This window comes from Phoca vitulina, unplaced genomic scaffold (genome assembly GCF_004348235.1).
Source record: "Phoca vitulina isolate PV1807 unplaced genomic scaffold, GSC_HSeal_1.0 scaffold27, whole genome shotgun sequence".
Taxonomy (NCBI): domain Eukaryota; kingdom Metazoa; phylum Chordata; class Mammalia; order Carnivora; family Phocidae; genus Phoca; species Phoca vitulina.
In genome coordinates, this window is record NW_022589730.1 from 22,526,164 (window position 1) to 22,549,591 (window position 23,428).

At 38.0% G+C, this 23,428-nt stretch overlaps 1 pseudogene; it reads left to right on the plus strand.

The window, feature by feature from the left end:
• The first annotated feature begins 441 nt into the window (after positions 1-441).
• On the plus strand, positions 442-21,203 carry LOC116643688 (annotated as a pseudogene).
• Positions 21,204-23,428: the final 2,225 nt, after the last annotated feature.

Here is a 23,428-nt window from a genome sequence, read left to right on the forward strand (position 1 = left end):
GTTAAGCCTTTTCTACGTGCGAAGTTTTGTGCTAGGCACTGAAAGTGTGTGAAAATGGAAACACACAGAGAAGGAGATCATAATAGTTCAAATTGCCAGATATAAATAAGTGAGGTGTATCTATAGCTGGTTCTCAACTTAGAGATTCTTGGTTCCTGAACTAGTGTTAAATTTCTAAATTTTTAGGGCACCTGCGTGGCTCAGTTTGTTGAGCACCTGCCTTCGGCTCAGGTCATGATCCCAGGATCCTGGGATCGAGTCCCACATTGGGCCCCTTGCTCAGCAAGGAGCCTGCTTGCCCTCTGCCTACCGCTGCCCCTGCTTGTGCTCTCTCGCGTGCGCTCTAATAAATAAAATAAAAATTCTAAATTTTTAGATTTACCTGAGGGCTTTGATTCACCCTCCCAAACAGATCAGTTAACTAAAACTTTGGAACGGACGATGGACTACCACAAGGATCCAAAGGACAGAGTATTAGCTGAAGCAAATGTAATAGCAGTGTTGGAGCTTACAGAAAATATTCGGGGGCAGGTAGCAGTCACCAGAAATTTACTTTTCATTCTTAGGGGGTGCAAACTGTCTTATCAGGCAACCAACATCAAAGTCTTAGAGAGAGAGGTCAGGAAGTTGAGTGTTTCAAGCCTCATTTAAGTCTGTGACAATTATAGGAAGAGATATGTACTGAAAATGGGCCAGGACACTTAGCCCCAGACACAAATGACTATGTAGTTACCTCAACCGGTTAAAAAATAATTACCATCCGGGGAAAGGACACTGTCATGGAAAGACTTCGTGTACCTAGTGGATGCAGCCAATTTTTGCAGAGAGGGCAGGATGAAAAGGAAGCTTGAGAAGGGGTCTCAATTAAGCATCAGTATTCACTCTGCTAAGGGCTCCCTGCACAGACCTAGGGTCTGATTATCCTCTCTCCTGAGAGGGAATCTTGCCAGGCCCTCCCTCAGAAGCTCATCCTCTGCTATGCTGCCTCAGGCAGCTCTGAACTCAGTTACAGCCAGATGCCACAAGAACCGCAAGATTAAGAGACAACGGAGATCTCTGATTGATACCACCGAAATGCAACCTAGGCTCAATTGCTTGACTGTGGTCACTTTCAATTGATTCCCCCAAATTTTTGCTGGAAAAAGATGCTCGACTACACAGCTTCCAATCCCTCTGGTTGCCAACTAAAGGAGTTCCTGTGCTTGTCCCAACACACTAAGGAAATGGTGACAAGATGAGGAGTCTGATGGGCACAATAGGTTCTGATTCTCAGAACCTTTGTGACTCCCTTTTCAACCCAAATTCTGGAGCTGATGTGGCTGCTTCTGCCACCATTGCTCATAGCTCCAGTTAGTTTATGTTTCCCTTCATATGCACATGGACTACTGTATGGAGAAATCCCCTTTCCCTCTGTTCAGTTTAGATAGGCCAGGGGATTTCAAAAGAAATCTTTTCTACAAAATGAATAAAATGAATAAAATAAAAAAGAATAAAACACCCACAAAAGCAGAGAAGGAAGTAAGTTCTATAGAACACCAGTCCCAATCATACTGCCCATCAGAATAACCAGGAGAACTTAAATACATATTCCCGGACCACCACACCCAACCTATAAATTAAATTTTCAAGGGGCAAGACCTATGAATCAGTATTTTTATTAAGATACTCAGATGTTTATTCATCAGCCAACACTATCTTTGGACCAAGCTTGGGAACCCCTGCTCTAATTTCCTGATCTTATCCAACTTAGTCTAGCCAAATCATCACTGATACAATTTTGTTTTATGGCAGCTGGAAGCATCCATACGCTCATCACAAAGAGATGCACAAAATTATAGAGAAGTTATTACAAGTCAAGGCCCTTTCTGGGTAAATAATAAAACATATCCTATCCCAAAACACATGTACTGATATTCTGATCATTACTGATGTAAAACGATAATAGAATCTTAACCCTGGGAGGATTTTACGGACCAAAATTTTATGTGGTGAAGAAATTCATCATAGAGAATTTCTGATTCTTGGGCTTCTGGCCTCAGCATGACTACTTCAGCTATTCGTAAGCTTGCAATTTTAAAGGTTATCTTTATCCACTTATGAAGAGCTCAAACTGATAAAAGAGTTTGTAATAGTGAGTCCATGTACCTCTTTTAATTTTTTTCAAATTGGCCCTGTTTCTGCCCTCTACAGTAACCCAGAACAAGCTGATCCCTTTATGATGACTTCTCAAATATTTGAAGACCACAGGTATGTTGTAATTTATCTTCTTTAATCATCCCCCCTCCCATAACCTTTTATATGAGCTATTATCAAGCCATCCCTTACTCATTCTGAATAACTTTGGCCTGCATACCCAATTTCACATGTGTTTTGAGCTTTAGGGATCATCTGCAATATTATTTTATTTATGTGTGTTAGGACAGTCTAGCCTACAGAAACTACACAACCCTAAAATCTCAGTGACTTAATACAATAATGTCTATATCTTGCTCACATTTATCCAACATGGCTAGCAAGGAGCTCTACTCTGCACAGTCATTCAGGGATCCAAGCTGGACCATGTAAGATCTCAAGCCTCCACAATCACTGTAGTAGTATACAAGAGAACGAGAGAGTCTCACACTACCTCATAAACATATTGCTCACAGTCCATTGGCTGAAAACTGTTGCATGGCCAGTTAATAGCAAGTGGTCTGAGCGATGTGGAGTAAACATGTAGGAGTAAGTGAATATATAATGTTGGTAATCCTCATTTTTTATTTGAAGTATAATAAGCATATCTTCTACATAAATTTATAAGACATTGATAAAAATTTAGAGCAGGACAAGTCATGGATAAAATAAAATATGAGTGCACTACTCCAGAGGCTCCTTTACCTTGACTTAGCATCTTTTGGCTGAGGATGTTCTGTGTTGATAATATACAAAGAAATCAAGACCAGGCCCAGGAGAAAATAATCCAGAACTTGCAGATTTCCCTTTCTCCACCTTATCCTCCCTAAATTCAGAGTCCATACAAAGTCATATCACAAAGAGAAATTCATATGGCCTCCTGGGGGGAAGCAACCATGCATGGATGCCAAAACTAACCAAACATACATTTACTAGCCCTGTTGAGCAGAAAACACTGAGTATTTTTGAAATCGGAGGTGTGATGGCCATCTAGTCACTGCTGCCCACAGACCACTGGGATGACTCCACTCTCCAGGCAGAATTGTTAACCATTAACTATTACATGAACCATTATCATGGTCACCATCAATTCTATGAGATCCTGAACAGATCTTAGTTCATGTAATATTGCTCCTAGAAGCGACAGCTAGAAGAAACCTTAGAGATGAAATGGCTGAACTCCTTAATTCCAAACCTAATACATGTACACATGCATATGCATACACATGCAAACAGTTCATCCATATAAGGCCTGGGGAACAGGAATTACATAGTTAGTTAATGGCACAATAGGGCAAGCATCCAAGTCTCCTCGACTTTGTCTCCATCTTCCTTGTTCTTCCCAGGTAAGGGTGGTGATCATACCATGTAATTGTAAGTCAGAGTAATGTCACACTCTAACTTCAGTCATGCTGCTTCTGCTATCTAGAAACCTTCCCCTACACCTTTCTCTGTAAGGTGAGAGTCCACTCACCCCTAAAGATTAACTGCTATCTGGCCAATATCATTTATTCATTTTATTATCCCTATATCCCTTAGCACATAAGGACTTGAAACTGTATGAAATCAAAGGGAAAAAGTTCTGCAAGAGTCTGAGTAGACAGATCTATTAGTTTTCGACCACAGCTCACAAGCTAATTCTTCAGGGCTATTTTCACTGCCAATTTGATCAGCATTGTGAACCATAGGGAATGTCTCCAATACTCTCAGGACTGGACAGTGCAACAGCAGTGGTCTCATCAATTCCTCTTCTGCCAACAAGGAGAAACACATCCTGAGTATACCCAAGATCTAATAAGTGCATCTCACTAAGGAAATTTTACTGATTACAATGGCTTTTGAAGTGTTATTACTATAAAACATTCTAGAAAGTAGACTGTAAACACTCTAAATTCTTTCTAATGTTAAGTATTTGGAGGTTACATTTATACTGCCCCTATTCTCAACCAGAAATTCCTAGAAAGTGAGTTTTTCTACAAATATCCTTTGGTCAGTTTTCATTTAAAGAACTCAACTGTAAGTATCAATAAGAACTACTACTAGACTGTGTTCAACTATTAATCATGTTCATATTATGTACTCTCTGAACCAAATCAGACATATTCCCTTATAAGGTAAAATTTATAAAAATAACTTAATCCCTCTTCATAGCACCCCATAGTACTCCCACAATTAGTAAGGTATGAGTGATAGTTTCACCAAACTGGTCTTCCAGCCATCTTATCACTTCCAAAATAAGGAGATTTAGACTTACTATATCAGCTACCCAGGTATCCCTATGCTTTTTATTGTTTTTGTTTTAATTTTTTATTTAAATTCAATATAGGGGATACCTGGGTGGCTCAGTCAGTTAAGTGTCCAACTCTTGATTTTGATCTCAGGGTCCTGGGATCAAGCCCCACATCAGGCTCATGCTCAGCCGGAGCCTGCTTCTCTCACTCCCTTCCTCTCTCCATCTGCCCCTACCCCTGCTCATGCATTCTCACTCTCTCAAATAGATAAATATCTCTTTAAAATAAATAAATTCAATTTAGTTAACATATAGTGTATTATCAGTTTCAGGGATAGAAGTTAGTGATTGATCAGTCTTATATAATACCCAGTGCTCATTACATCAGGCACCCTCCTTAATGCCCATTACCCACTTACTCCATTCCTCTACCTACCTCCCCTCCAGCAACCCTCAGATTGTTTCCTATAGTTAAGAGTCTCTTTTGGTTTGCCGCCTCTGTTTTTATTTTTCCTTCTCTTCCTGTATATTCATCTGTTTTGTTTCTTAAATTCCACATAGGAGTGAAATCATATGGTATTTGTCTTTCTCTGACTTATTTCACTTAGAATACCCTCCAGTTCCATTCACATCATTACAAATGGCAAGATTTTATTCTTTTTGATAGCTGAGTAATATTCTATTGTGTGTGTGTATACACACACACACACACACATATACCACATCTTCTTTATTCATTCATCTGTCGATGGACATCTGGGCTCTTTCCATAGTTTGGCTATTGTGGACATTGCTGCTATAAACACTTGGTTGTTTATCTGCCCCTTCAGATCACTACATTTGTATCTCTGGGGTCAATACCCAGTAGTGCAATTGCTGGGTTGTAGGGTAGCTCTATTTTTAACTTTTTGAAGATCCTCCATACTGTTTTCCAGAGTGGCTGCACCAGTTTGCATTCCCACCAACAATGTAGCAGGGTTCCCCTTCCTCCGCATTCTACCCAACACCTCTTATTTCCTGTCTTGTTAATTTTAGCCATTCTGACCAGTATGAAGTGGTATCTCATTGTGGGTTGGCTTTGTATTTCCCTGACAACAAGTGATGTTGAGCATCTTTTCATGTATCTGTTAGCCATTTGTATGTCTTCTTTGGAGAAATATCTGTTCATGTCTTTATGTTATTTTTTAAAAGGCGGAAATGTATAATTTCTCAAGACTATTTTAAGAGTCTGTGTGTGTCCACTCTTTTTGCCATCTGAGTTTATAGTATTTATGACATATATAAATACCAATGGTTTTAATTTGTATTTACCTATCTTATTGTTTTCTATTGTATACATTTAAGACACAAGAGAGATCAAAATTTCTAAGCATAAAAATTTCTAAGCATAAAAAATTTATATCAGAATTTTAAGGGATAATTAATGTATGATATTCTAATTAGTTTTATTAATTTTCTGGCATCTAGGTTATAGAAAATTACTAAGACTTCTGCGATCAGATATTTTTAAACAAATTTACAGCAGTGGAAACATTTAGGGAGTGGGGCATGACATTCAGAGACACACCTTTCCAAATACAGTTTACCTTACTTCCACTAACTAGTTTATGACTCAAAACAGAGACATCAAGGAAATGGATGATGGCAATAAAAATTAAACTGTTATACAGAGTCTCTATACTTTCTAGAGGTTTCAAAAGCCAGGAACTGTTAACTGGTCTCCATGCTCTTTTCTTGACGGGCTTAAAATCTACTAGGCAAGGAAAGATACATTCAAAAATTTGTGTAAATGGAGAAGTACACAGAAAGGAAATGAGGGCTTCAAGCACTTAGGCATTTTAGGGAGCAGTTAGCACTTCAAGGTGGGTGGGCCACAGGGTGAAGAGGAGAACAGGGGAAGAGATGAAGGTGGAGACTGACAAGGATTCATCAGCTGTCATATGAAAGCAATTGGACTTCATCTTAAAAATAAGGAACCCACTGAAGAGTTTTAAGGGGGAGAGGAGATAATATGATGAATTAATATTGTTGATTTTAGTTTTTAAAAGCTAAATCTTGCGTATGGTATTTTAAATTGCTAAACCACATGTACAATATACCAATGTTATAAACAAACCTATAGGTGTTTGTATGTGGTTTATATGCATAAAAAAAAGGAACCATGTTCAAAACAGCCTCAGTAGTTACCACCATGGAGAGAGGAAGGGAGTGAGAGGGGTGATGAGAGGGGACTTTTTACTTTATAAATATATTATTTGAATTTTCCCAACAAGCATCTACTTACTTTTTAAATTAAAAAGAAAGCTCAATCTGGCAGCAGTGTTGATGTGCAAGACCAGAATTGAAGAAACCAATTAAGAAGCTGTTGCACACTTTAATAGTCCAAATGATAGACAATGAGAGTCTAAACAGAATCAGTAGCATCAGAGAGAGGAGGAGGTGGATTTTAACTATATTAAGGATGTAGACTAAGGAATGTGGTGATGTTGGCTCTGGAATGAATAAGAGGAGGTTAAAATATATATCTGTCTACTCAGACTCTTGCAGAACTTTTTCCCTTTGATGGAAGAAATAACCTGGCCTACCTCTCCTCTCAGTCTCCTACCTCCATTCTCCTGACTCCTACTGGCTAAGCCCAATCAGCAGGAAGGCAGAGGTCAAGGGAGTTCTGGATGATGCAAGTTCACAGAAACCAGCCTCCAGGAACACAGAGGTAAGAAGAGGAATATTGAGAACGAATCTGCAAAAGAACAGTCATCACCACATGGATTCCTGTTCAAGGATCTCCTCTGGGGAGTCTACAATGACCTGGAGGAGGAAGAACAAAACAACACACATGAAATGATTATGAAGAAGCTGTCCTGGACTTGGGATCATTGAGACATGGGTTCCAACCCCTACTCTGCCACTTACTGGCTCTGTGACTGGACAATTGATAATATTTCTCTAAGCCTTCAACTGTAAAATGAAGATAAAAATACTGAGTGTAGAGGATTATCATGACAATTAGACATTTTATGTAAATGTTTAACCCAATGCTTGTTGCAAACTAAGCTTCGTGAATGTTAAGAGGAAAAGGGGATGATGACGATGACTATGAATGGCAATGGTTGTTCATTCAGATCCTAAAAAGGATTAGTATGAGCTAGAATAGACTGGGGTTTTCAGGTACAGCTTGAATGATAGGCAAGATACAAGGAAGTGCGTGGGGAATACAAGCATTTTTTACTGAGGAGATAGAGTTCTGAACAGCCTAGTGTGTGGATGACTATAAGAGAATTGATAGATTCGGGGGCTTACTTATTCTCACGCCATCTCTGAGAGCCAGCAGCCCAGGAAAGAGACACATCCTATGTCTGTCACCACAATCTCCTCCTGTAGGCTGACCTTATGGCCATCGGCTCTCACTTCTCTGCTAAGAAATTATCTTTGAACGCTTGAGTATGCTTTTTCCTTGAAGAGCTGAATACAATTCTGCAATTGTATTGCAGAATTCCTAATGTTAAAAGAACAAATCTCGGGAATACACATTGTCCTGACTCAAGTCAGAGCAGAGAATGTAGCTCAAAGAAACTGAACCAAGACCTAATTTTCACAAAGTCTTCCTTGACAAAAAAAAAAAAAAAAAAAAAAAAAAAAAACGGCTTCTAGTACTCTCCAAATGCCTTTGATTTCCAACAGCAAAATTCTAATGTACTCCTTCTATTCTCATGTCTCTTAATATCTGCCTCATTTTATGTCCTAGTTGTTACAAGTATGCTGGTGTTAACACCCCTAACACACTGTAAGGTCATTAAAAGATCATTTCCCTCTTATCTATTGCAACTGTAGTTCCCAAGTACAAACTTGTACCAGAATCACCTGGGATACTTGTTAAAATACAGACTCAAAGACAAGGTGCTTTAATTCTGCCAGTCTAGGATGAGACCCAGAGACCTTTTTTTTTTTTTTAAGTTTTCCAAAGAATTCATATATGCTTTCATTTTGAGGAACATCCAATACTCAGCTATTAGGACATTATCTTCAATACCTATGCCCAGTGACTAGTAAAGAAAATAGGAAAAGGAAGTGGCTCAATTAGAAGAATGTTCTTTTATCCCATGCTAAGACATTTTATTCTGAAAACAGAAATGTGGAAAATGTTTAGAAAGGAAAGGGACATAGTAAAGTACATGTTTTACATAAACCAGTCTAAAGAAAATTCCTGAGGCTGAGCAGTAATTTTGGCAGTAAGTCGGTTTGAACTGGGGGCAGCTGAAGTGGAAAGAAGGGAAAAGATGTGAACATTTCAGTAAAAATAAACAGGAATTGGGATGCCTGGGTGGCTCAGTTGGTTAAGCGTCTGCCTTTGGCTCAGGTCATGATCCTGGGGTCCTGGGATCAGGTCCCGCCATCGGGCTCCCTGCTCAGCGGGGAGCCTGCTTCTCCCTCTGCCTGCTGCTCCCCCCTGCTTGTGCTCTCTCTCTGACAAAAATCTTTAAAAAAAAAAAAAAAAAAAAACAGGGATTAATGATCAAGTAGATGTGGGGAGGAAAGGCAGACGGAAGTGACAAATAACCACTGTGTTTCTGACTTGAGCATATGGGTAGAAAGAGATCAGAGTGGAATTACAGAAAGTGTAACAGACTTAGAGTTGGGGAAATTGTAGGAAGGTTGTTAGCCAAATGATCAAGTTGACTTTCAGGATCCAATATCATGCCCACATTTTTCTATATCATGATACACTAACCTCAGAAGAGCCAACCAGGTCCCAGGTTTAAATGCGGGAATCATTGGTATACAGGTGTTAGAGGAAGCTATGTATGGATCACAGTACTCCAGGGAGTGTACGTTGATTGAAAGAAGGTGTACTAAGGAAGGAACACATCTGTGAAATAGGTTGAAGATAAAGGGCAACCAAAAGGAGGTTAGGAAAAGTAATCAGATAATTTAAAGAAAAACCAATGCAAAGAAAAAGCTGTAAAATCATAGGTAATGAGCTACCCATCACAGGAGTTATTCATGCAGAAGACACATGTCATAATTGGATAGTGGTTGCATTAGGCACAGGGCTGAGTCCAGTGCAGGGGGAATAATATCAATACAGAGATATCAGAGAGGAAAAAAAAAAATCAAACGGATCTATTTTTCACCATTTACTATTTAAATGATCTTGGAGGAATTAAATGATCTCTTGAAGCCTCTTTTTTTAATTTTATGCTCTAAGTATCCATTTCATAGAACTGTTGTAAAGATGAAAATATTAAAGGGATTCTTCAAATGTCCACTCCCTTTCCTACTTTAAATCCATATATAAAAATTCAAGCAAGTCTGACAAAATGTCTTTCATTAGGTATATGTCCAAGCCTTCTCATTTTACAAGGCCCTAATGACCACACGACTTTCAATTCTGTTGTCATGTCCTCTCTATATAAATAATGGGTATATTTTTGGATGTTGCAGAACAGGTTATTGTGTTGGGAGAGGATTGGACAGTATTTCCAAATCTAACATTAATACTGCATTCTAGAAGATAGGAAGGAACTAAAATTAAGCTTCTCCCCAGCAGTTTGTGAAAGCCATTCTTTTTATCCTCTTGAAATTTGGGACCGTTGCCCATCTTTTTTCTGGCATCTATCCTATTCTCTTGATTTCTGAAAGATTATCAGCAGGTTATATACAAACCATCATAATTTTTACAGCAGAAAATATCTTTTCCTCCTAGGTAAAATAACAAGTTTTAATTTTCTTTTACCTAAATGCCAACAAAAGAAAGAAGCCATTTAATTATTTGTCTTTTAAAACATGTTTTTCATTGCATTTGCAAAGGTTTACAAGGAATACATCTAGTGCTTAATTGCTTGTAGCTAGGGAATACAATTATTCTTCTGGAGTCTACCAAATATTTATTGTGATTGCCTCTGCCTAGGTTTCAGGCTCATACCACAAAGATTGAAACTAATTGAGCCCAAACCCCAAAGCTATTAAATGATGGCAGATTTGTGTTGAAAAACAGGGGTAATGTCAAGCCTTTGACACGGGGGGGGGGGGGGGGGGGGGGGGGGAGTGGTGTTAATGTATTTTGTTGTGCTGCTAGAAAAAACTGATTGACAGAATTCATTCTTTGCCACATAATTATGTACTTCTTTGTTGACCCATCTGGTCCCCTTAACAGTGTGCTAATACCATCATAAAACAATCAGATTAAATTGGTCTTCTGGTGATCAATGGTTAATATGGTTTCATACAAATTATTCTTAGACTGTGAAGCCTTTCCTATTAAAATTATAAACAGAGTACCACATATTGACAGGGCTTTTCCCAATATTTGGGTGTGTGGACTAGAAATCATAAAGTCTTTCAGCACCTTTTGGACAGCATTTCTCACAGAGTACTATTTAAGCTCAAAGGCTCCTGGTTTCCCCCTGCTTATACCTAACATTCCTTACAGATATACAATTATCCATCTTCAGCTATCTTTTACTCGCAACCCATCTCTACTTAAAACCACAGCAGCTCATATTATTAGAATAAAAATCTTACTAAGAGTAAATAAATTAAGGAACGCTAACAGAAGTACATAGCAATAGTTGTTAAAAAGGGAAAGGTATAACAAAACAAAAACAACAACAACAACAACAACAAAAACCCCAGCAATTTCAGAGTTCCAGAAGTCAGAAAAAGGGCCCTGAGTTGCAAAAGAGGCAACACTTACTCATAGGAACTTCAGCTATTCTATCTCCTAGATAGCTCCTCATTTCCATCCTCAATACCCTAAGTCAGAATCTCATCTTCCACCTTACCCTGAGCCAGTCCATACTGACTCCTCCTAAAGCACAGAATTGATCTTGTCACTCTCCTACCTCAGCTTCTTTGAGGACTTCCCATTACTTACAACAAAGTGCCAATTTCCAAGAATGCTATTCAAGCTTTCCATATTCTTCTCCCTATGTGTGACTTATCTATTAGTGTAGCCCTCATACACTCAGAACTCTAGCCACCCGATCACACTCCTGGTCCTAGAGCATGACAGGCTGTTACATGTCTCTGCCTCCTCACCATGAAATTTTTTGTCTCTGATTCTCTTCCCCACAGTTTGTTGTTGTTAAATCTATTCAATAACCATACCAAGTGGAGTTAATCATATGCATACTCTATGACCCAATCATTTCATTCTCAGATACATACTCAAGAAATATGTATATATCTGCACATCAAAAAGCATGTACAAGAAATATTCTTAGCATCATTATTTGTAAGAACCAAATGCAAGTGGAAACAAGCTTACATCAACATTCAGGTACATAAGTGCAGTAAATACATCAAATGGAATACCACAGAACAATGAAAATTAATGAAAAGCTACAATATGCAACAACACTTAGAAACAAAATGTTAGAACAAAAGAGCCCAATATGGAAGAATACATACTGTGTAATTATACTTTTATATAAAGTTCAGGTATGGATGAAACTAGTCTGTGGTGTTAAATGTCAGGATAATTGTTACTCTCAAGGAGGAAGGAGGGACAGTAACTGGAAGGACGCATGAGGACTTTAAGATTCTCAAAATGTTTTACTTCTACTTCAAAATAACTCATCTACCTGTACACTTAAGGTTTGTGCATGTTTCTGTATGTGTGTTATACAGAGTGAAGTTTTTTTTTTCCATTCCTATTTTTCAAAGTCAAGATCAATTACTATCTTTTCCTTAAAGTCTCAGCTGATCACTCTCATTCAGAATTAGTTTTTCTCTGAGTTCCCTACGGACCTAATTTTTCTCTCTCAAGGCATTTAATTAACATACCTTGAATTTCAGGCATGATGATTACATATGACATGGGTTAGGTAATTGAAAAGAAAGACCCCTTTTTAAAAAAGCAAAGAAATAGAGAAAATTGGGAAGATGTGATGACTAAATCTGGGTTTTGGTGGACCCCTCAACCTAACAATAGTCAACAATTATCCTGACCAGGTCCTTCTGCTGAAGTCAAAAATTCCTCCTCCTCACATGTGTCCTTTACCCAGCTATGCAATGGTGTTTTTTTTTTTTCTTGGTGAAACAGGATACAATATGTTGTATGTTTCCAAATATCGGAAAGCAAGGAACAAAGCAGCACCTGGCAAATGAAGCATGTCACCCTGACCCAATGTTGTGCTTCACATATTTACAGGGACATGGTTCATGAAAACCAGCTAAGCCATCTCCTAGAGCTCAGCAGTGACATTCAGTACCCTCAGTTCAAGTTTTCCAGGGGCATGAATTGAAGCTGTCAGCTTCATCGATACTTAGCAAACTTAGACTGCAGAAACTCTTTCTATTGCTCATACCCTCACAATCAGCCATACTTTTGCAGGAAAATCCATTTCAGTGCCTTTTGTAATCCCAGGTGGCTAAGATGTCAGCTTCCCAGGGGCATTTGTAAGTTGCCTTGAAGCCAGTTAGTCCTGACCCTCTTTCTCAGACAAAACAATCCTCCTGAGACTGAGTTTTTCTATAAAGTCACAGAGCTGTCCTAGATGGCTGCATCACTTAACTCTCTGTGCTCAGGCCTGTCTTCCCCTCTATCTGTATCCCCCGCCCAACACACATGTATTATGAGCTTACTAAGGACAAACTGTGTCATTCCCCACAGCACTTTGCCCATTGTAAATAGTTGTTTCTTGACCAACTGGATGAAATATGGAAGAGTGTGGAAATCATTTTCATTCCCCTGGCTCAGTTTTTCAAAGTATATGGAATGGACCATTATTCATCTGAGCCAGAAAGATGCTCTCAGCTTTTAAATGCCCAACTGCAATTTTTTTTTTTCTTTACTCAATTCCTATTTTAAATGAAGGAAGGAAGGGGACTTTCAAAGTTGCATTTAGACATGCTCCCCAAAGCCTGGAAGCATGTGTTGAGCAGTGGAAATATGACCTTCACAGTATTTAATCAACACAGGAGAAATGTTCAGACTTTCAACAATACTGTCTGGTCTGCCCCTTGCTCCCTACTTATGAGGCACAAAGTCCTCACTGACAATTACTGCCTACTTCTTTTTAACAAATGTAAAAGCTATTTTGATGTTTCTTCTTCTTTTGACTATTTTCCCTCAGGAACACCATAGTTTGGATTCCTACTGTTTAGGCTAGTTGTTTTGTTGCATATGTTTTTTTGCTTTGTTCATTTCAATCTAGTCTTTTGATAGAGCTCCTAGTTGAAATGTTTAAGTTTCTAAGCCACTAAATCTTATTCATTTATTCAATGGAGGTTTGGCTATCCCAATCCTTCTTTATTGTTGCTGAGGCAGGTGTGTATGCCTGTTATTTCTAAACAGACATGGATCTGGTCTTCCCTTAGGCAGGAAAAACACCAGGATTTTGTGCTTAGGCTAGCGCTCTAACCAACTTACCAAACCCCAATTTTCAAAGGCTCAATGCTACAAATGTTTATATTTCATGTATATACCATCCCCCAGGGCCTGGGAGACCGCTCCATCCCATCAGTGGAAGGGGAAAGAGAACAGAGAAGGCATGATGACTTCATTCAAAACTAAAGCAGGCCCAGAAATTATAGGCATCTTCCTGTCCACATCCCCTTAGCAATGGTCTGGGAAATGTAGTCCCAAGAGGAGTCCCTGCCTCCTCACAAAAACTCCAAGTTATGAGAGGGTGAGCAAGAAATTTTGGTGGACAGTTAGCCAACTCCACCATGGTGCCCACAAGGTTCTCCCTTGACTCTTTACGGGATTCATAACATCCTCCTCTCCCAACTTTATTCATCATCTAACGAAACACTTTCTGCAAATTATTACATGTTAGGCACAGTACCAGGCCTTGGGAATATAAAGATGTGGTCCCTGTCCTCAAGGATCCCAGTTCTGGTCCTAAATCTAGAAATTGAATTGGCAAAGCAATATATCTGAACATCCATGGAAGACATATTAATTATTAAATGAATATCTAATTACAAGTGATTAAACTTTTTAAGAGGAGAAATGCTGGGTAGCATGGAAGGAAAACAGAAGGATCTTAGTTTGGAGGGGAGATTGATGAAGCAATTCTTCAAAGAAGGACCAATCTTTTACTTGACTGGTCTTCAACATTTTGTTCACATTTCCCCAAAAATAATTTTGAATTACTATGCACCCACTCCCATTTTTAAGTTGATGCCTGAAGTTTTCCATTGTAAGTTGGCATGAAAAAGCTTTAATAGAAATACTTATCTTCTTTGCCACAAATCCACATTTATTCAACTTCTACCTTAGAATTTTAGGTGTCTTATGCTTGAAAGCTTTTTAAATTTCTCATTCTATAATACATCTCTGCAAAAATATTTACCTAAAGTCAAATTCAATTTTTGAAGTATTTTCTTTAAGACTTTAGTTGTTAATCGCTGTTTGTTTTCTGGATGGCGATACTATTAGCATATAATCGATAAAGGTGGAGAAGAGAACAGCAGGTGCCAAGGGTCAGACTGTGGGGAATGTTCTACTTCAAAAGGGAAGCAAGGAGAGAATTTTGGGGGATTTGATTTGGGGGCATTTACACAATCCTTTGTATTTATCAAAATTCATAGAACTCAGTAACAAAAAAATCAATTTTAAAAATAAGTGTATACAAATTTAAAGAGAGAAGTAACATTGATGTTTGACATTTTTTTTTTGTAGCTACTCTCTTTTTCCCTTCTGAAACTCCAAAGCTTTCATTTTAGCCAGGTGTAAATTTTTCTCTAAAGAGATCTTTCCCTCGACATTACGTATTTTACTCAACTCACTGCTACTATCTTATTTAGATTCCGCAAATTTTGAAAGGCATTATACTTTTGATCCTGCCCAGTTGAGAAGTTCACTTTCCTCCTACTTGATAGGCTAGCATTTGAAAAGAGACTAAATAGTATGAGTGGCAAAGTATCATGCCATAAAGAGAAAAAAAATATCCAAATATGCATAGACATTATCTTTATTGAGTACTTTTCAGCAAGTTACTCTTTTAAATCCTAGGCATTAGGATTAAGACTCCAGATATTTTCTCCCAAGGCATTGATATGTCTATTTGACCTCTATTGCACATTTTTTTTTTCCTTTTTCCTTTATATACTTCAGGTCTCAGAAGTTTTATAAACATATAAGGACTCTGACTTGTGCAGAGATGTGAACAAATACTGCAGTAAGATAACCTAATATTGTACAACAGCCTGATGGGTCAAATGTCTCACCACCAGAGAGCTGATGCCAGCATCCACATCAGTCAGCTGTCACCCCATAACCAGAATACCATCCAGAAGATGGCAGCGTAGGAGTATCCTGAACTTATCTCCTCCCACAGACACACCAAATCTATAGCTACATATGGATCATTTTCCTTTGAAAAAGATCTGAAAACTACATCAACTGCTTCTCCACAACAAAAAACATAAAGACCACATTGAGACGAGGAGGAGAGACAGAGTTGGTCTCATCAAAAATCCCAACCCAGTGGGGCAACACACAATAGGGAGGAATCTCTGGTATTTCTCCTGGAAGAGCAAGGTGTTTGTACCCCATATCAAGCACCCCAACCCCTGGGATCTGGACAACAAAGATGAGCCCCTAAAACACCTAGCTTAGAAAACCAACAGGGCTGATGTCCAGAGGTCCCAAAGTGCTCAAGGAAACGGAAATTCCCTTTCTGAAGGGCTTGCATACAGTATCACCCCAGAGGAAAACAGCAGTTTGAAAAGCACCTAGGCTATATGTAAAAGAAATGCATTTGCTAATCTAGAAGCATCTACTGGAAGAATGGGTTATGGTTGAAATTATCCCCAGAGAGGGAAGCACTGGTGGGTGCCAATTTTGCTGCTAACATAGGTAAGCTAGCTTAGACATGGCACTTCCTGCCACCTTGCTAAAACAGGATGGGGCAGGCATTCACACCACTATCCTGCTGCCTTGCTGAAGTCAGAGAACATGTATGGTTCCAGTACTCTCCTGCTTCCTGGCTGGGGCAGGCAAGTATGAACCATCACAGTATTCTCTTGTTCCCTAAAGTCAATAAATACGGGAAGTTGTAACATCCCCTGCTCCCTGGCCAGGGCTGGTGAGTGGAAGCAATCATGGCATTCGTCTACCCCCAACCTAAAGCTGGTACATGCACAGAGGTAAGGTACTCTTTCACTGCATTCCTGAAGTTCACAGAAGGACACCATCAAGACATTTTCCCACTTCCTTTCTGAAGCCAGTGAGTGAGCCTTGCCCCTCTACCTCCACCTTGCAAAAGGCAAGCACAATTCACACAGGGAATATTCTTGATTGTCTGGCTCTGGTGGCCAAGGGGATGGGCATTCCTGAGCTGCACCAGAAAGTAACAATGGGAAAGACTGTTCTTGGCAGGCCATCATACCCAGGGCACTACACAGACAGTAGACTGAAACACAACCCCAGTCTTCCTATGAAAAGGCCTGTTTTACTTAGCCTGGGACTTCAGCCTGAGAGACAGGCTTCAGGTTTCCTACACATCTAGAAGCTAAGGAAGTGCTCCCAGGGAAGATAATCAGGGAGAAACAATCTTTGCATATCTTTTTGGCCTTGCTACAATTTGATGAGAGATGAGACTTCACAGAAAGGAGTTTCTATGCTTATTTCTACACTTCCCCAATTTTTTTTTTACAACTGTTGCCCAGGATACATCTCCAGATATCCTGATCTAGAGGCCAGCAGTGTTTACAACTGTGGCCCCATAGGATGGTATATTTATTTGCATACTTTAAAAGCTGCTGCTTGAGAGTTTGGCTTCCAATCAGCCTGAAACTAGAGGCTAAGATTCCTCCCCTCGGAATGATCACTTCATATAGGTCTCAGCACACCCTCAACAATAAAGATATATCAAAAATAAAGCAAGAAGTTTAGACAATCACGAAGGTTTTGAGAGACAACCAAGAGCTAGAGCAGGGTAAATGAGAAGCTTCATCATCCACATGAGGCCACTCCTTCAACACAGGGATAGCTGCCTCACCTTATACACAGACACAAAAAGAGAGAGAGAGTCAAGTAAAATGAGAAGAGAGAAATATGTTCCAAATGAAAGAACAAAACAAAACCTCAGACAGACCTTAATGATACAAAGATAAGTAATTTGCCTGATAAAGAATTCCAAAGCAATGGTCATAAAGATGCTCACTGATCTTGGGAGAAGAATGAACACATTGAGAACTTCAACAAAGAGAGAAAATGCAAGAAAGTACTAAAGAGACATCACAGAACTGAAGAATAACTGAACTGAAAATACACTAGAAGGGTTCAAAAGAAGACTGGATGAAGCAGAAAAATCAGTGAGTTGGAAGACAAAGCAAGAGAACTCACACAGAGCAGCAGAAAGGAAAAACCATTTTTTTAAGAACAAAGGTAACTTAAGGGACCTACGGGACATCAAGCAGAATATTTGCATTATAAATCCCAGAAGGAGAAAAGAAAGGAGCAGAAAACTTGTTTAAAGAAATAAACAAAGCTGAAAACTTCCCTAACCTAGGAAGGAAATAGATATCCAGATTCAGGAAGCCCAGAGAGTTCCAAAATTGATGAACCCAAAGAGAACCACACCAACACACATTATAATTAAAATGTCCAAAGTTAAAGACAATTGTAAAAGCAGGAGAAAAAGAAATTATTATATACAAGGGAAACCCCATAAGACTATCAATAGATTACTCAGCAGAAACTTTGCAGTCTAGAAGAGAGTGGCAGGACATATTCAAAGTGCTGAAAGGAAAAAACTTGCAACCAAAAATACTCTACCTAGCAAGGTTATCATTCAGAATTGAAGGAGAGATAAAGAGTTTTCCAGATAAGCAAAAGCTAAAGTTTATCACTACTAAACTGGCTTTACAACAAATGTTATGGGACTTCTTTAAGCTGAAAAGAAATGGAACTAATTAATAACGAGAAACCATACAAAAGTAAAACATTGGAAAAGATAAACATAGTAAAGGCAGTGGATTAGTCATTTATAAAGCTACTATTAGGATTAACTAAAACCACAATAATTAGTTAAGGGATACATAAAATGAAAAGATGTAAAATGTGACATTGAAAACATAAAACATGGGGGAAGAGAGTAAAAATGTAGTTTTGGAATGTGTTCAAATTTAAATTTCTATCAACTTAAAATACATGGTTATAATATACATAGGATAATATATGAACTTCACACAGTAACCACAAAGCAAAAAATTAAATACACAAGAGAAAATGAGAAAAGAATCAAGTTACATAACACTAAAAAAAGTCATCAAACTACAAGGGAGGAGAGAAAGAAAAAGAAAGGAACAGAGGAGGTATAAAAACAGCCAGAAAGCAATTAACAAAATGTGAATAAGTACATATCTGTCAATAATTACTTTAAATGTAAATAGATTATATTCTCCAATCAAAACAATAAAGTGGCTGAATGGATAAAAAGACACATATATATAATACCTACAAGAGACTTAATTTAGAAGGACATATTCAGACTAAAAGCAAAGGGATGGAAAAAAGATATTCCTTGAAAATGGAAACACAAAGAAAGCTAGTGTGGCTATACACATATTGGACAATATAGACTTTAAAACAAAGACTCAAAAGAAAAAGACAAAGAGGGGCACTACATAATGATAAAAGGGTCAATCTAGCAAGAAGCTATAATGTTTACAAATATACACTCTTCCCACATAGGAGCACCAAAACGTATAAAACAAATATTAACAGACCTAAGAGAGAAACTGACAGCAATACATTAATAGCAGGGGAATTTAACACCCCACTTGCATCAATGGATAGATCATCCAGACAGAAAATCAATAAGGAAACACCTTAAAGAAACAAATAAAAGAATGAAGCCCAAAGAGTAATAAAGATCAGAGTGAAAATAGAGACTAAAAAAACAACAGAAAAGATCAATGAAGTTAAGAGGCTGGTTCTTTGAATGAACAAACAAAACTGTCAAACCTTTAGCTAGACTCACCAAAGGAAAAAAGGTCTCAAAAGAAAAAAATGAAAGAGGAGTCACAACTATGACAGAAATCCAAAAAATAAGAGACTACTATGAACAATGATATGCCAACAAGTTGGACAACTTAGAAGAAATGAATAAATTCCTAGAAACTTACAATCTTCTGAGACTGAATCATAAAGAAATAGAAAAGCTGAAGAAACCAATTATTAGTAAGGAGATTGAATTAGTAATTAACAATCTCCGAACAGAAGTCTAGGACCAGACAGCTTCACTGGTGAATTCTACCAAACATTCAAAGAGGATTTAAAACCTATCCTTCTCAAACTTCTCCAAAAAATTGAAAAGTAGGGAATGCTTCTAAATTTATTTTATGAGGCAAGCATTACCCTGACACCAAAACCGGACAAGGATGTATCTAATAACACAGATGCAAAAATCCTCAGCAAAATATTAACAAACTAATTTCAGCAATATATTACAAGGATCATACATCATGATCAAGGGGATTTATTCCAGGGATGCAAGAATGGCTCAAGAGCTGTATATCAAGCAGCATGATACACCACAGTAACAAAATGAAAGATGAAAATCATACCACCATTTCAGTAGATGCAAAAAAAAAAAAAAAGGTATGACAAAATTCAACATCCTTTTATGATGGAAACTCTCTTAGAGGAGACGTACCACAACATAACAAAGGCCATATGTGACAAACCCACAGCTAATATCAACCTCAATGGTAAAAAACTGAAAGCCTTTCCTCTAAGATCAGGAACAAAACAAGGACGCCCACTCTCACCCTTTTAATTCAACATAGTATTGGAAATCCTAGCCATAGGAATTAGACAAGAAATAGAAGGCACACAAATTGGAAAGGAAGAAGTAAAACTGTTAGCTTTTTGTAGGTGATAGGACAGAATACATAGAAAACCCTAAACACTCCACCAAAAAAAAAAAAAAAAAAACTGTTAGGACTAATAAATGAAATCAGTAAAGTTGCAGGATACAAAATTAATACACTACAGGTGGGGAAGGATTGCTGGCAAGATCCCCAGGGAAGGCTCACACACCGGCCCCCACCCAGTCAGCCCAGCTCATCCGGGATAAGGACGATACTCATCTTCAACAACCACGGAAAGCTGTGGCTCGGCAAGTTCGACCAGCTCTACTGGGAAGATATATAACAGCAAAACATCGGCAAGATGTTCCATTTGATATCTAAGGGATGAAAACATTGGTAATTTCCTACAAGGAGTATTGTTAATTGGATAATCTGACAACAAACTGGTTTACAAACATTATACAACATTATATTTTGGCTTGTGTGTGGATTCTTCAGAAAATGAACTTGGCATTTTGGATCTAGTTCAAGTATTTGTGGAAATATTAGACCAGTGTTTTGAATATGTCTCTGAACTGGACTTAATTTTCCATGTAGACAGGGTTCACTATATTCTTTTTCTTTAAAGATTTATTTGAGAGAGAGAATGTGAGCAGGGGGAGGGGCAAGGGGAGAGAGAGAATCCTCAGCAGACTCCCCATTGAGTACAGAGCCCCACAAGGGGCTTGATTCCAGGACCCTGAGATCATGATGGAGCTGAAACCAAGAGTCTGACGCTCAACCAACTGAGCCACCCAGGCACCCCAAGGTTCACAATACTCTTCCAGAAATGGTGATGGAGACCAACTTGGATGCGATTGTTACACAAACTGATGCACAAAATAAACTGGAGAAATCCTAGGCTGGCTTAGAGGGAGCTCCGGCCCATGCTCTATCACCTGTAAAGAATATGAATCTTCCTGAGATCCCAAGAAATATTAACATTGGTGACATCAGTATAAAAGTGCCAAAGCTGCCCTCTTTTAAATAAAAAATTAAAAAGGCCACGCCCAGGTAAAATCCCAAGGGAAATGTCATATAAGTTTACCATGTAGTTGTTTACCAAAAATAGAGGCAGAGAGTCTTAACTTTTGCTCTTCGATTTAAGTCAGGTACTATACAGACGTGTAAAATCAATACGGAAGTTCAATGTTGCTTTTCTTGCTCAGTGATTTTGAAGAAATTGAGTAGTTCCAGTGTGATACTTTTTTTCTAAACTGCATTCCTATGCCCACCTAAGCCATGCCTCTTTGGCTACTACAGTATTTCAAAAGTGTTTGAGATATTTCCCTAAATTATGTATAATCCAAAATGTTGGTGTTTTGTATGGATCGTAAGTGCAGCATTCCACAATTCTTTCTGCTGTGTGTCACAATTGTTATTTAAAGAACCAAGAATGTATTGCATGAAAACATTATGACTTTTTCTCTTAGTTTAAATAAACTCCAAGGTAACTGGACTTCTAAAGCACCTTTTTGTTTGCCTGATATCTACTTTAGCAATAATTTTTATGACCCTCTGAGTCAACAAAGGAAAGTATATTTTATTACTGTTAAAAAATTAATACACAGGGCGCCTGGGTGACTCAGTCAGTTGGACATCTGACTCTTGATCTCAGCTCAAGTCTTAATCTCAGGGTCATAAGTGCAAGCTCCGCATTGGGTTCCACACTGGGCATGGAACTTACCTAATAATAATGATAATAATAAAAATCTGTTGCATTTTTATATACTAATAAACTATCAGAAAGAGAAATAGAGAAAACAATCCCATTTACAAGTGCATCAAAAGAATAAAATACCTAGGAATAAATTTAACCCAAGAAAGATCTGTACATTGAAAACTTTAAGATACCGATAAAAGAAATTGAAGATACAAATAGATACTTTAACAATATTATTTAATCCATGAGCATGGAATATCTATACTATTCAAAGTAATCAAAAGACCCAATGCAATCCCTATCAAAATTCCAGTAGCATTTTTCAGAAAAATAATTCTAAAATTTGTATAAAATCACAAAATACCCAGGACAGCCAAAACAATCATAAGAGCAGAGCAAGAGGTATCATGCTGATTTCAAACTAAACTACAAAGCTATAGTAATCAAAATAGCTGGTATTGGCACAAAAGCAGAACATAGATGAGTGCAACAGAATAGAGAGCCCAGCAATAGACCCATGCATATATGGTCAATTAATTTATGACAAGGAAGCCAAGAATATACAAGAGAGAGAGGACGTCTCTTCAATAAATGGTGTTAGGAAAATTGCACTGCTATGTGTAAAAGAATGAGACTGGATTCCTATAACTCATGATTAAAGGCTTGAATGTATGACCTGAAACCATTAAACTCCTTGAAGAAAACATAAGCTGTAAGCTCTTTGAGCTTAGTGGTTTTTCTTGGATCTGTCTCTAAAGGCAAGGAAAACAAGCAAAAATAAACAAGTGGGACTACATCAAGCTAAAAAAAACTTCTGCACAGCAAAGGAAACCATCAAAAACAACAAAAAAGGCAACCACCTGGATGGGAGACAATATCTGTAAATCATAAACCTATTAATATCCAAAATATATTTAAAAATTCACATAACCCAACGAAACAAAAAACTGATTAAAAAATGGATCTGAATAGACATTTTTTTTCCAAAGATGACATACAGATAACCAAAAGGCACATGAAATAATGCTGAACATTACTAATCATCAGGGAAATACAAATCCAAGCCACAATAAGATATCACCTTACACCTGTCAGAATGGCGATTATTAAAAAAACAAAAATAATAAATGTTGGTGAGGATGTAGAGGAAAGGGAAACTCGTGTGCTGTTGGTGGGAATATAAATGGATGCAGCCACTATGGAAAACAATATGGAGATTCCTCAAAAAATAAATAGAAACACCAGAGGATCCAGCAATTCCACTACTGGGTACCTATTTGAAAAAAACAAAAACAGTAATTTAAAAAGATATATGCACCCTCACATTCACTGCTACTTTATTTACAATAGCCAAGATACGGAAACAACCCAAATGTCCATTACTGGATGAAAGGATAAAAATGTAACGTATATATACACAGTGGAATACCACTCAGCCATAAAAAAGAATGAAATCCTACCATTTGTGACAACGTGGGTAGACCTTTAAGGTATCATGCTAAGTGGAATCAAGTCAGAGAAAGACAAATGCCACATGATTTCACAAGTATGTG